Genomic DNA, 13,570 nt, shown 5'->3' on the forward strand with positions numbered 1-13,570 from the left:
CCTGAGTTCAAATGTGACCATAGATACTTGCTAGCTGTGTGACTCTGGAAAAGTAATTTAACCTCTGTATGCCTTAGTTCCCTCAACTGCAAAATGGAAATAATGGTAGCACCAGCCTCCCAGGATGGTTGTGATCACATTAGATAGTTGTTAAAAAAAAAAAAAAGGTGCCTAGCACAGTGCCTGGCATGTTGTATAGGCACTACATACATATTTATTCCTTCTCTACTCTGCTTCCTTTTTTTGGCTTCCTCATACTCTAGGAGGTAGGTCACCTGTTTCTCTTTCCATTTCTGCTACTTGTTCATTCTGATCAGTTTTCCTCCTTCTTTAATTCAAACTGTGAGGTTGCATAACTTCTTGCCAACGCCTTATCTTTGAAGCAAAGGACTCATCTTAGCCGTCTCTTTTGATTTTTTGTCATGTTCCCTCCTCTTCTCCCCTTCCCCAAACTGAGACTAATAAGGCTCCTTTTTATTCTTCCTCCCTTTTCAATTATAGCTCATAAGAAAAAAAAAATTGAAGCTGTCCTTCTAGCGTTCATGGTAGGTCTTTGGGTACACAAGAGGATGAAATTAGATTCACCCACATTTCTGGGGATGAGAGGAGTGGTATAGAGACAATGGAGTGCTGGACTTAGAATCAGGAGAGACAGATTTAAACCCTGACTCTGATACTTAATAGAGACAATCTATGGGTATTTTAGGTTGATTCTTTGTTTTCTGTATTCTTATGTTCTGGGCAGTATTCTTACATTATTTTGTGTATTGTGGTATTCAGATTCCCCCCCCTCCCCCTTATCATGTTCTTCTGTGTTGCCTTTTATTCTTAGTTTGTCTCTAACCATCTTGTCTTTGTCTCTACCCATCTTATCTTCACTATCAAAGTATTTTACTTGTATAGAAATGATTTCTTCTTTTAATGTCATTGCTTTTTTCTTCTCTTTTTACAGATCGCCCTTCAGTTCAGTATATTGGTATTCTCAATTATTCTGTCTCTTCTTTGGAGAGACTTACTGCCATGCATTCCAAGTTTATCTATTTTGCTAATTATTTCTGCTGTGCAGGTCATTAATTCTATTTGTTTCCTTTTTAACGTATTTGAAGATTTTGGTTTTTCTTTTGAACTCTTCTGGAGTATCCTACTGTGGTTCCATGTTCCCTTAGTGTTCCCACAGTGTTCTGGACTTCATCAGGTATTAGTTTTACTGGTAATATATGCCAGTGATAATAATAGCTGGCATTTATAGAGGGCTTTGGACTTTTTCAAGAACTTTATATATACTATTTCTTTTGAATATTAAATTTACAACTGTGATATAAGTACCAGAGGTATAGTTTACAGATGAGGAAGCAGATTCAGAATTTAGCAATTTTCTAATAGTCACATAGCTGGCAAGTATAAGAGGCAGAATTTGATCTCAGGTCTTGTTGAAACTCAAGTCTTTCCACCATGACATCCAGCAGTGTGTTTTGGCTGGTTTCATACGTACTCCTAGCCCCTTGTAGGTTGTGCACTAGAACATTTGTCTTCAGAAGCTGTAGGGAGATTGATTTGGTTTTTGTCAGCAGTACTCTTGGAACTGTCCTTTCCTTGAAAATAATTTTAATTAATATATCCTACCTAGAAAGAGCTTTTGGGCACTCAGCTTCTCCCTGTCCCCTCCCTCCCCCCAACTCTTGACTTTCTAACATCCTTTTCAACACTAGTGAAGGTACCATCTGTCACATGATTGATTCCTAGAAGAGGTGTTTTCCTCCCTAAGATGCTGAAATAAAGCTCATATTCAATGAAAAAAAGGAACATTTCAAAATGATTTCCCAGTAATTCTAGCATGGTGTTCCATTTCGAGAAAACAAGTGATTCCATGGTACAACTGGCATATGTGATGTTACATGAAATTTGTTTCTAAAGAAGATACAGTGAGGCTGTAGATCTGAAAGGGAGGAAGTTGGTTGACAGGACATTTAAGTGCTCCCAGTCTAACTAATCACTGCTTATTTCAAAGGCACAAGGACTGTTTGAAGGAAAGCAAAGTAAGAACTAGCCCTGATCTAATGTTGAGATATAGACACATGCCTGGGGAAGGTTTTCATTTCTCTAATACATATTTTGCTTGGAAGACTTGTAGTACTGTGGAAAAAACAATGGAATTGGAGTTGGAGGACCTTGGTTGGATACCTGGATTTGTCACTTATTACTTTGGCAAGTTGGTTAACCTTTCTGGGCTTTAGTATCTTCATTCATAAAATATGGGATTGGAGTGGTCTTTAAGTTCCCTTTTAGCTCCAAATCTATGATCCTATGATATTTATCACACTCTTTTCAGACAAAGAAATCAAAGCTATCTATAGTCATATGGAAAAAATTCTCTAAATCACTATTAATTAGAGAATGCAAATTACAATAACCTAGAAATACCACCTCCTACCCATCATATTGGCCAGTATGACAAAAGAAATATGACAAATGTTGGAGGGGATATGGGAAAATTGGGTCACTAGAGTACTGTTGGAGTTTTGAACTTTCACCCTTCTGCATAGCAATTTGAAAGTATGTCCAAAGGAATATAAAACTGTGCATGCTTTTTGATCCAGTAATACCACTACTAGGTTTGTATCCTAAGGAGATTAAAAAAAAAGGAAAAGGACCTATAAGTACACAGATATTAATAGCAGCTCTTTTAGTGATGGCAAAGATTTGGAAACTGATGGGGCGCCCATCAGTTGGGGAATGGTGAACAAGTTGTGGTACATGATTGTGATGGAACACCAGTGTGCTCTAAGGAATGAGGAGCAGGAAAGATTTGTAGAAAGATTTGTGAAGACCTGTATGAACTGATGCAAAGTGGAGTAGAACCAGTGTGCACAGCACACAGTATTATGATGGTGAAGAAATGTGAACGGCGACTGTTCTCTGCGGGACAGTGATCCAAGACCATTCCAAAAGACCTATGAAGGAAAATGCCATCAGTCTCCAAAGAAAGAACTGATGAAGTCAGTGCAGATTGAAACATACTTTTTTTTTTTTGCTTTTTTCTTGTTTTTGGTCTGTGTTTTCTTTCACAGTGTGATTAATATGGAAATACATTTTACATGACTGCACATGTATAAACTATATCAAATTGCTTGCCTTGTGAATGCAGGGGGAGGGGAGGGAGAGAGAGAATATGGAACTCAAAATTTAAAAAATGAATGTTAAGAATTGTTTTTACTTGCAATTAGGAATAAATTTGAACATGGAAATATTACATCTGGGACAGTCTCCAAAGTGCCTTTGGATAAGTGTGTTTCACACTCTGAACTGAGTCATCAGTTACCTTCAATAAAAGCTCTTTTCTGATGCAAGTGTGAGAACAACCTACTGTGTCTTTCTAGGTGATTCTCATACATACAGCCCTCTAACTTAATATTCTCCTTTTCCTTTTCTTATACCCATATTAATTTATTACTAAGCCATCTTCTCAGCATGCTTTTCTCCCTAGCTCTTCAAAGCCTCTGTCTTATTTCTCCATCTTTTAAAGTATGCACACAAATATTTCCAATTCCAACAACTCTTCCCAAATGAGGCCTTTTACTCTTCAGCACTTTTGCCTGGAGCAAAAATGGAGAAAATAGGTTTGATCAGAAGGGACATACATATAGAGTTGATGGCTGCATGTAGACTTGTTAATGTTGCTTTTTCCATTGTTGGGTCCCATGGCAGTATTTTTTCCCTTCAGTTTAGAAAATAATTGTAAAATCAGTCATTGTCTCGATTCTTTAAGGTGACAGTAGCAGTGTGCAAGAGATCTGTCCACTTTTGTTTTCAGAGGCAACTCTGAAACTGCACCTCAAAGTGCATCTGATCTGTTACTTTTGGATGAAATTCTGTTCAACACAGGGCTTCCAAGAATTCTGCGAACTCTCTTCAGTGCTTTTCCTCAAGTTCATTGGGACTGTTATAGGCCATCTATTTATGTATTATGTTCTGATCCCCCAATCCAGTACAACATTCTTTTAATACCAGATGATCCAGGAAATGTCAATCTAATAACAAAAGCATTTAATTAAGATGTAAAAGCTAAGTGACAAGTGAGAAGTCAAGAAGCAGAGCCTTTTTGTGCTAACTATAAACATTCCCTTTAATCTCCTAATGTGGTAGATGTGGAGACTCTCCATTATTCCCCCTACTTTTCTTAACATGTTCTCAGTGGCCAGCATGGAGATCTGGTTGATGTCATTCTCTTTCTCCTCCTCCTCTTCTTCTGATCTCACTTTTTATTCTATTAGTAGTTGAGAGAAAATTAACAAATACTGAAAAATGTTTAGTCAGCTGGAGCGGAATGAGAAGTTCCAGGTGGGGCTTTGGCCATCAACAGAGAGAATGGGTAGCAAGCTACCCCATGATATTAAAGGGAGTCATCACTGTCTGAGGAAGAGATAAACATTGTATATACCAAGCTTCTGCCATTGGAGTTCAGACAAATCACTCCTATTTCTGAACCATCGCTTTGCCTAAGTCCTCATTCACAAGCCCAGCTCCAGGGACAGAGGTGGACACTACTGGGGTATGTTGTGTAGAAAAGGAGCTGTTAATGGCTGCCATTTACTGGAGAAACTGACAAAAACGGATTTCAAATGTTTTTTCCATCTATCTTTATGTTCAAATGCATTAAAAAAAAACCACCCAACCACCCAGAGATCTTTTGTAGAGATAACAAATGTAAGTGTTAGGAAATCTCATCATACGAGATATACAACATTTAAGTTGGAGTAGATAAGTTTATTCTTGGTAATTACACAGTAACTCTAAGATCACTAACATGAAGCCACAGAGCTGTAGCTTTACCACAGCTGCATGGGAACTTGCCATCCCTAGGTGGTCCCATTTTCAGAGAATTGAATAATGCCCCAGAGCTATACCAAGGAAAGCCTTATAAAAGGTCCTGCTCTGAAGTGACTCATTTATTCCCCTATGGGCCTTATACCTACAGCAACCTGTAGGTATAAAAGTAGTTCAAGTTCAAGTCACAAAAGTGACCACTTTTTTCCTCTTTATAGAAAAAACAAGTTAATTCCCTTGAATTACTGCTTAGATGTGTAGGTTGGGAGAAGAGAAAGATTAAGAGTAGTGTCTGAAGGACCCTGGTGTACATACAGACTGCCATTAAATAATCCTGGTTGGCTTCTAAATCCTGGTAGCAAGGTGATTTCCTATTTGTAAATCTCTTAAATTGCGGGTAAATGGAAAAGGCCTGTAATCATACATGAAGATTGATAAACAGCATGAGTGAGGTCTGGGCTGTGTTCAGAAGAGGAGGCACCTGGATTTTCTCCTTCCTTTGCCTTGCAAAGACATTTCAAACACCTCCCTCATCCCCTCTTTAGTCTTTGCCAATCTGACGCGCCAGCCCTGGACCTTCTACTGCCTGACCTCGGCCAGCAGTTGGGTGGCCTCGTCGTTTGGAAGATCCTTCTTGTTCCCAACCATGATGGTGGGTACTTTAGATGCATCACCTCTGGAGCCCACGTTTCCAAGTTTTCCAAACTAGGAGGACAACCGATGGAAAAACACATAACATCGGTATCTGGATAGGAAAGCAGTCCAAGGCGATCGCGATCCTCCTGAGCAGCCACATGCCACAAAGCCCACTCCACCAGTTTTCCATCCACCTCAGTGCTGGCTGCACACTTTTCAAATACTGTCAGCACACAATTTTCAGAATATTGGTCTTTGCTGAATACAAGCAGCAGGCATGTCTTCCCACTGCACCCTCCTCAACTATAACCAACTTTTTTCGGGTGGCACACACAGCGCAGGTGGTTTTCGAGTCCCTGCGACAGACCAGCTGCTCTGTAAGCTGCCCCTTTGGGGATTCTGGCGTTTCTAATGCAAGAAACTGGCAGCCAGGTGGCCAGGGAAGCAGCGTGGGCCGATCACCCACTTCTTGGAGTTTCAGCTTGCTTGGTTCTAAGGTTATCTGTTTTCCACTAGGACCCACATGTCTCCTTTCTCTTCTCAACTCTTGACTAGAGCCTACAACTTAAGTGCCTCACAGTAGGTCGGGAACATCCCAACAGTAATCCCAGCCACCTTCTTGCACATTCCACCACTCTCACTTCCTTTTCTTTTCTCCCACCGGCTCCCTTTCTTTTTTCCTTTTTCCCAAGTTCATGAAGTTAACACAATCCTTGAAATCGGGCGCAAGGCCTCTGCGGAATTCACCATCTTGGAAACTTCCACCTCACTGTGGACCTGAAGCTGTCCTGGGGTCCCATGAAGGGCAGCCCTCCCGAATTTGATATTATAATAATAGCAATTATAAATTTCAAAAAAGTACCCAGTGAGATGTGTTTTTTTTGGGGGGGGCAGAAAAGTACTATAAGTGCTGTTAGTAATTGTGGCAATGGATGTAGGAAATGGTTTTCTCAGGTTTTTTCTTGTTTTCTGCATTCTTAGCATTGACTAATAATGATTATAGCAGTTCTAAATATATAGTTTGCCAAAACTTTCAGTAACACATAACTTTTAAAATAAGAATAAGAATGCTACACACACAGGGCAAGTGTGTCACACAAGCCTGCCTTCCTTGACAGACCTGGGGGCAACTGATAACGATATTTTGCTGAAATAGAACCCTTGCCTCATCTACTTTCAGAAGAAAAGGAATTCTCTCTATATGAAGAACACATTGCTTAAGTAGGAATCCTAGTACTGAAATGACTTCTTTTTGATTGACTGAGGGAGTGTACATTATCAGGAGTGTATCTTTGATTATGGCTTTTAAAATAGCATCTGTTCAATTGTATTTCAAAAAAAGGTCAATCTATGGTGACTGCCAGCAGCTGCTTCTATACAATTATTTCAGTAACAGCAACCAGAACATCCAAGTAAAAGGAGCTTGGAAGTGGCTAGGAATTTTTTTATGTTGAACTATTCGTGTTAGGCCACACTGATTTCCCTGGAGCTGCTTTAAGACTGATATGGCCAGAATATTTTTATATCTTACAAACCACTGCAGCTTCTCTTCCTATGACTGTTGCCTTGGTGTGGCACTCTCTTTTATTCTCTCTCTCTTTCTGAATAGTGCAATGTAAGTGCCTTCTTACTTTGAAGAGTAATTTTCCAGTTTTTTAAACCACTGATTGAAAAAAGAGACTTCACATTCTCTTTTAGGTGCAGGAATGACAGAAAACTGTGTGGGCTGACAGAGTATTCTAATCAGGGGCACCCATTGTAGCAGTTATTCCTGAAGTAGGGCACTCATCCTCCAGCTTTGTTTTTTGGGTGAGATGCAGCTGCAGTGACTGTGACATCAGGGTCTCTAGTTTATAACTGGTCTGAACTAACCCTGGAGGACTGGCTATTACGGTCCATCCCACTGCTTACATTTGACTACAAAAGAGAACTCAGTGGTTGTACAGCTTGTAAGCTGAGAGAACATGATTTTTTTTTACATGACAAAAAAAAAACCAAACAAACCAACAAAACCCAACCCTGTCTATGACAGAGGAATTTTCTTTTGTGCAAACTGTAGAGCAAGGAAGTCAGTTCCCTTCCCCCTTTTCACCAGTGGCATTGGCTAAGTTGTCAATCAGCGTCAGGCCAGCCAGCCATGGTTTTAATTGCTTGTTATACTGTCATTGGCTGGACTGATGCTGGTTGACAACTCCCTTTGGCTGCTTTAGCACGCTAGCCGTTTCAGATGCTGCTGCCGAAGCTGCTCTATTGGTGCTACTGAATCTTAGACTGCAGCTTTGCTTATAAGCTACCATATAAGTAATGGTGAGAGTAGGGATGTGACAGAGACCCCCAATTTCCTTTTGTGGTTACAGTTCTGTCTCTGCTTTTATGTCTCTCAAACACATAGGCAGTCCTGCTTGAAGTACCTCTTTAGCCTTGATTTGAAGAATTACTAAAGGAAGAAATATTAGACCTAAATTCCAGTGAACTTACCATTGATTTTGGGGTAAATCTGGATTAGTCAGGCCAACTCAGCAAACATTTAGTAAGCACCTACTGCATACCAGGCACAGTGCTAAGCTCTGGGATGCTTAATAAGAAGCAATCCCTGCTCTCATCAGAATGCACACTCTACAGGGGAAAATAACATGCAAATAGCTATTATGTACAAACAGTCTGTGTATTGGTAAAGTTAAACATACTCTCAGAGAGAAGGTACTAAGGTTAAGGAAGACTGGAAGAGTCTTTTTGTAGAAAGTTGGAATTTAATTGACACTTGAAGAATTCAGGGGAAACAGGAGGTGGAGATGAGGAGAGAGAGAGAGGGAGATCTGGGCATGGAAGACAGGTCCTGAAAATGCCCAGAGTTTGGAGATAGAATGTCATGTGTAAGGGATAGCAGAGATGTTATTGGATTGCAGAGTATTTGGTTGTGGTAGTGGGGGAGAGGAAGAGTGTCAAATGTAAGAAGACTGGAAAGGTAGGAAGGAACCAAGAGATAAAAGGATTTAACAGTCCAACAGAGGATTTCATATTTGATCTTGGAGGCATTTGCGAGCCACTGGAATTGATTGAATTGGGGTGTGATGGGGTAGCATGGTGAAACTTAGTCTTTAGGGAGATTGATTTGACAGTTGAGTGGAAGATGGGATGGAATGGGGAGAGATCTGAGGCAGGGAGGCCAATCAGCAGGTCATCATTAGAGTCCACGCCTGAGCTGATAAGGGTCTGCCCCAGGGGCTAGAAATGATAGGATTTAGAACCTGATTAGATTTTCGGGGTAAGGTGGAATGAGGAATTAAGGTTGCCACCTAAGTTGTGTTCCTGGCAGACTAGGAGGATAGTGGTACCCTCCGCAGTAACAGAGAAGTTTGTAAGAAGGGAGGGTTTCAAGGGAAAGAGAATTGAGTTGAGTTTATCACACAATTAATCTCACAATTTCTCCAGGCAACTCTCTGAGACTCCGGGTAGAGGAAACATCCTCACTAGAAGTTCCCCATACCAGTAAAATCAAAGATCTGATTTAAAAAAAAAAGGAAAAGATAACATTTTAGAGTTTGAAGGTATTGTAGGGTGTATCAAGTATTAACTCTGTTTCTCATGTCCATCATACTTCAGCTTGCCTTCCTCTGTATGTGTTTTAAGCCAATCAATATTCTCTCTTAAAATGTGATGGCCAGAACTGAATCCTGGAATACAAACACATCTGATCAGGGAATTGTACAACAGGGCATCTGTTCCATTCGGGAAACATTTCTCCTAATGCAACCTAAGACCCAGTTACATTTTTATGGGATGTCATTTCACACTGTTGATTCATTGGACCTTCAGTCCACTGAAACCCCTACGTCCTTGTCACAGGAGCTGTCTTCTTTCCAACTTCCCCACCCTATACTTCTGTAGATAATTTTTTGAATTCATTTGCATTTATAATCAAACCTATTTTATTCCACCATGTTAGATCCAGCCCATTGTTCTACTTTGTCACTATTTTTGGATTCTCATCCTCCAACATATCAACTCTCCTAATTTTGTGTCATCTGCAGAACTGATATGTATGTATGTCACTGTGTGTGATGTATATCAGTGGTGTCTTGATCCAAGTTATTAGTAAAAATTTTAAATAAAATAAAACAAAAGTCAGAGCCCTTTGGCACAACACCATAGACCCTCTTCCATATAGCACCAAAGAATAGTGACTAGCATTTATCTATTAAGGTTTACAAAACATTTTACAAGTTCTTTATCTTCCTAACCCTGGAAGGTAGGTGCTGTTATTATCCCCATCATTGGTTCAGGTCATTCAGCCAGTTCTGATTTCACATACTGTAGTTTACTATTTGCAAAGCAATCGTGGAAGACTCTGTCAAGAACCTTGCTAAAATGGTCAGTCAAAAAGCATTTATTAAACACTTGCTTTGTTCCAGGTACTGTGCTAAGTACTGGGGATACAATGAAAGACAAAAAAACATAGTCACTGTCTTCAAGGAGCTCACGTCCTACACTGATCTAAAACCATATCCCAGGTACCTAATAACCCTTTTACCAAAGGGAATGTAATTATTAATGAAAGACTTATTCTTTGTGAAACTATGCTGGGGTTCAAATGTTACTGGGATAAGTCACTTAATCCCTTGGGTCTCATGTTATCGTCTGTAAAATGAAGAGTTGGACTAGATCAGTTTTGAAATCCCTCCCAACTCTAGACTTGTGATTCAGGTATGAAGAACTTTCCTTTCTAAACACTCATGAAATGAGTGTGGAAACCTAAAAAATTAAATGAAGATTGTGGTGAGTCATAGTAGATTGCTAGTACTAAACTAACTTCCTTCCTTCCTTCCTTCCTTCCTTCCTTCCTTCCTTCCTTCCTTCCTTCCTTCCTTCCTTCTTTTCTTCCTTCCTTCCTTCCTTTTTTCTTTCTTCCATTGCAGCTAACAGATCTAACACTTTGTAAGGGTTAGTCATGAAGAACCTATGAGATAATGTACAAAAATGCTTTGTACCTGCAAAATGCTATGTAAATTCAAGTGCTTATATATTTATGAGCTATATTTATGTAGATATATGTACAAATATGTGTACTATGTGTGTATATGTGTATACCATGTGTATATATACTATATGTATATTTATGATCAATAAAATACTCAATCAACAATCATTTTTAAGGGCTTACTCTGTGCCAGTCACTGTAAGGTCATTAACTCAAGCAGATGCACCTGAGTAAGATCTCACCTTCCCTACAAAATACTTGATCCTCTTCAGGATCTCTTGAATTCCCTCATGCCCTCTTGCAGATATAAGTTTACATGAATCCAGGTCCTGCTTCCTATGGAATCCAGTTTCTTGTGTTCAAGCTCTGGCCTGGATTCATGTATGGAGCTTTTGTCATAACCCTCCCATCCCTAAACAATATCTCATCTCCAGAGTCCTCATTGATCTTTGTCCTGGGAGGGAGAGAAGCACTGTCCTGGACTAGTGGGAGTAGGAGGACAAAAATAGATGTGCATTAGGAGTGATGGCATTCTCTTCTGTGTTAGAGCTTGCTTACCTTAATCAAGGTAGGTTGCAACAGTGCCACTGGGACTCTCATCATAATATCATATAAATTAAAAAAATTCAGTCATAATATACTTTATTTTTCCTGTTCACTTAGCAACACTTAACATGAGTATCAAACTTGTAGTCAGCCTTTTAGGAATGGATCATATTCACTTCCTGTTTTGTACAGCACTTAGTATATGGTTATCACTCACTAGATGGTGATAGCAATAATTTATACTGATTTCCCCACCTCCCGGAAAGCAAACATGAGAGGAGTGGAGATGGTATGGCTACTTTCAGGAAGAAAGCTGGTGTTTGTGAAACATTAAACATTCCTTTCCTTTTAAGTTTTCTGCATGTTATAATTCTGGAAGGAACAAATGCTAATCTTTGTTTTTTCAATACGTCTTCCTTCACTGAACCTTCATGCACTTTGTGGACCAGTTCTTTTTAGCCCTTTACAATTAGAAGGTCCACATTTAGGCATAAAGACATTATTTTGATGACCATAATTTCTTGAAAGGAAGATTTATACCGGGGATCCCTTTAGGACAAAGAAGAATCGATATCATTGTGGCTAAGTAATTACATATGTGTGTGCAAAGATAAAGTTCAAGTGACTAAGCTTCTTTTAAATGGCTATCACCTAAAAATGCTTTATTCATACTTCATGACTATTTGTTGTTGCTTTGAAGTATGCCAGATGTCTTAAAGATGACTTTTTAAAACAATGCTTTGAAATGCAGTAACCATTCCAGATCTTTGGGTTTGTCTTTAAAAAGCTAAATTTTTTTTCAAACTTTTCAGACTATTTTCCCATTCTTTTCTTAGTGTATTCTACTTGTTTTAGGGAGTATATCAGTCCCTGAGGTCCTGAGTAATAGAGAATACTTCTCTATAAAATTAGGCATTGTAATAAGTCCTTTTGTGCTTTAGTAAAAGTTTTTAAAAAAAAGTCTGTCTACAGAAATTCACATTTATAAAATTAATAAATTTTGGGGTGATCTGTTGTAATACAGAATGATTTCCTTAAATAAGAATTAAATAGAACTCTCTTGGTACATTTGAAATATAATTCAGTTAGCAGAAATATTACTTTCACACAACTTTTTCAGGAGTGTCTAACTGAATATTGAAGGCAAGGACTTTTATTTTTTTTTTGCATCCCCAGCACCTAGCATAATGTTTTACACATAGAAAGTATGCTGGACTTGAGTTCAAATGTGACCTCAGATACTTGCTGGCTGTGTGACCTGGGTAAGTCACTTAACCTCTGTTTGTCTCTGTTTCCTCAACTATAAAATGGGGATAATGAGACCAGCTTCCTAGGGTTATTGTAAGGACCAATAAGATAATATTTGTAAAAGTTCTTACAACAGTGCTTGGCATGTAGTAGGTACTTGATAAATGCTTGTTTCCTTGATTTCTACCACCTTCTTTCCTTCCTTCCTTCTCTTCATCCCTTCCTTCTTCCTTCTTAGACTGAATAATTCAATAAATTGATATATGACCATGATCAGGAGTCAATGTAGCATAGTGGATAGCTGACCTTGGCTTCAAGAATAGCTAAGTTCGGGTCCCTGACTCATGCTGGATGAGCACCCCTAATCTCTCAGGGCTCTCAGCCCCTTTCTGAAACTTAAAGTTGTAGAGAAAGGGCTGAATGGAGGAGTCCCTCCTTCCACCAGTGAAATAAAAATAAAAGTCCAGTCCCAATCCCCTACGATCATGCTCACATGAATGGAGTGTTATGGTTTTTTTTCGCTATCTGGTAACATATTCCAAAAGGACTTTAGAAGGCCATACAACTAAGTTTATAAAATCTACCAATGCTTCCAAGTTTGCATTACTAAGCTCGATATCATACGAAGGCTTAAAATCTTTGTGGCTTCCTATCACCTACTTTGTTGTTGTTCAGTCATTTCAGTCATGTCTGACTCTTTGTGAACCCATTTGAGTTTTTCTTGGCAAAGATACTGGAGTGGTTTGCCATTTCCTTCTATAGTTCATTTTACAAATGAGGAAACTGAGGCAAACAGGGTTAAGTGACTTGTCCAGGGTCTCACAGCTACCAAGTATCTGAGACTAGATTTGAACTGATGAAGATTGAATCTTCCCGACTCCAGGCCCAGCACTCTATGCACTGTGGCACCACCTAGCTACCCTTATTGCGTACTATCACCACATAAAGTACAAATTTCTTAGATTAAAGGTCCACAAAAATCTGCTTCCATCCTATCTTTCCAGTCTTAGTATCAATAATAACAGGAAAAGCAAATAACAGCAGTGTTTGGTGAAGCAGAAGGTATGAATGGTGTAGTTGGTGAGATGGGAAGCTCACTTACAAATCTAGGTGACTAGGAGAGCGTAACTATTACATTTAAAGGAAGAAGGACTGGGAAGATGTCTGTATTTCTAAATTGCTCCCATCATCCTGTAGTTGCAGAGGGACTGATTAAAGGAGAGTAAGAGGAATGAGTGGGGAGCCAGCACTGCCACAGTTGTCTGAGATTTCCCGTGTGTCTTTCCTTTGAGGCATCTACTTTGCACTTAGCATACATGTTCTAACCTTTATATAGTT

The 13,570-nt window shown here is 39.2% G+C and overlaps 1 protein-coding gene and 1 pseudogene across 7 annotated transcripts in view; one reads left to right on the forward strand and one right to left on the reverse strand.

The window, feature by feature from the left end:
- Positions 1 to 13,570, forward strand: part of NUBPL (NUBP iron-sulfur cluster assembly factor, mitochondrial) — a 324,405-nt gene that overhangs the window by 100,062 nt on the left and 210,773 nt on the right. The gene's annotated exons all lie outside the window — the stretch shown is intronic.
- On the reverse strand, positions 5,256 to 7,298 carry LOC140513897 (transforming protein RhoA pseudogene; annotated as a pseudogene).

The sequence above is a fragment of the Notamacropus eugenii genome, chromosome 7 (genome assembly GCF_028372415.1).
Source record: "Notamacropus eugenii isolate mMacEug1 chromosome 7, mMacEug1.pri_v2, whole genome shotgun sequence".
Lineage (NCBI taxonomy): Eukaryota > Metazoa > Chordata > Mammalia > Diprotodontia > Macropodidae > Notamacropus > Notamacropus eugenii.